General features: G+C 42.7%; 1 protein-coding gene across 1 annotated transcript in view; it reads left to right on the top strand.

The window, feature by feature from the left end:
* Positions 1–677: 677 nt before the first annotated feature.
* LOC106880924 (synaptic vesicular amine transporter) overlaps positions 678–1,823 on the top strand; it is a 70,209-nt gene continuing 69,063 nt past the window's right edge. The window contains exon 1 of the mRNA XM_052965872.1: positions 678–769. The gene's annotated coding sequence lies outside the window, so the exon portion shown is untranslated. The remainder of the gene's footprint in view (positions 770–1,823) is intronic.

The raw sequence follows: 1,823 nt of genomic DNA, 5'->3' as shown, positions 1-1,823 counted from the left end.
ACCGCTAGGTTACGGGGACGTAAATACACCAGCATCGGTTGTCAAGCGATGTTGGGGTGACAAACACAGACATATACATATATACGACGGGCTTCTTTCAGTTTCTGTCTACCAAATCCACTCACAAGGCTTTGGTCGGCCCGAGGCTATAGTAGAAGACACTTGCCCAAGGTGCCACGCAGTGGGACTGAACCCGGAACTATGTGGTTAAGCAAGCTACTTACCACACAGCCACTCCTACGCCTATATATACACACGCACACTCACACACACACACACACACGCACACGCACACATACACATACACACACACACACACACACACACACACACACACATATATATATATACACACACATATAACAGTGTGTAAATATTAGGTTAAAAACCCTTGGAATAGAATAGAAAAAAGTCGAAGACTGCCGTCACGCGCGAACATGCTTTTGCTAAGTGTGTGTGTATTTGTACGTATATGTATGTATGTATGTATGTATGTGTGTGTGTGTGTGTGTGTGTGTGTGTTTGCATGCGTGTGTGGTGGGGTGATACAAAAGTCCCTTTAGCATTCATATAACCATGCTAACAACTGATGTCATTTGTGGTCAGTTGAGATTCTTATCTCTCCTCTTACCCTCTCTCTTCCACTCCCGCATTTCTTCCACCTTTGAACAATTGTCACCACAAAACTCTGGTAAACTGAATTGTTACTGTCACATGAGAGGTGTCTAACGAAATGGTAATTTGAATACAGCTGGAATCGTAACATAAGGTGAGTGTTGTAAATTTAATATACTGGCGTATGAGACCATATATATAGGTATATATTACATAGCTATAGGTATCTATCTACCCAAGCTACATGTTTATCTGTCTGTATGTATATATGTACATATGTATGTATGTATGTATGTATGTATGTATGTATGTATATGCGTGTGTATATGTGCCTGTGTGTGCGTGCACGTGTGTGTTCACGTATGTATGTGCGTGTGTGTGTGATTTATACACATATCTATAAGTGCGTGTATATATATTCTTTTACTCTTTTACTTGTTTCAGCCATTTGACTGCGGCCATGCTGTAGCAACGCCTTTAGTCGAACAAATCAACCTCAGGACTTATTTTTTATAAGCCTAGTACTTTTTCTATCGATCTCTTTCGCCAAACCGCTAAGTTACGGCGACGTAAACACACCAACATCGGTTGTCAAGCGAAGGTGCGGGTAACAAACATAGACATACAAATACATATATATATATAAGACGAGTTTCTTTCAGTTTCCGTCTCTCAAATACACTCACAAAGCTTTGATCGGCCCGTGGCTATAGTAGGAGATACTTGCTCAAGGTGCCACACAGCTTCCCCTGCGCCTCACAGTCACTCCTACGCACACACACACACACACGCACGCACACACACACACACACACACACACACACGTATGTATGTAGGTATATATGTATGTATGTATACACAAGGCGGCAGAATTGTTAGCACGCCGGGCAAAATGCTTAGCGGCATTTCGTCTGTCTTTACTTTCTGAGTTCAAATGCTACCAAGGTCGGTCGACTTTGCCTTTCATTCTTTCGGTTTCGATAAAATAAATACCTGTTGAATACTGGGGTCGATGTAATCGACTTATCCCCTCCCCTAAACTTGCTGAGCTTGTGCCAAAATTTGAAAATCTTTAGCCCGCCGGTCGAAATGCTTAGCGGTATTTCGTCAGTCCCTACGCTCTGAGTCCCGATTCTGTCGGCGTCGACTTTGCTTTTCATCCATTCGGGGTCGATGAAATAAGTAGCAGTTGCGCACTGGGTCGATAT

Source organism: Octopus bimaculoides, chromosome 2 (assembly GCF_001194135.2).
Source record: "Octopus bimaculoides isolate UCB-OBI-ISO-001 chromosome 2, ASM119413v2, whole genome shotgun sequence".
NCBI classification, from domain to species: domain Eukaryota; kingdom Metazoa; phylum Mollusca; class Cephalopoda; order Octopoda; family Octopodidae; genus Octopus; species Octopus bimaculoides.
The sequence above is the reverse complement of the archived record's forward strand: the minus strand, read 5'-3'. Positions and strand labels throughout refer to the sequence as shown.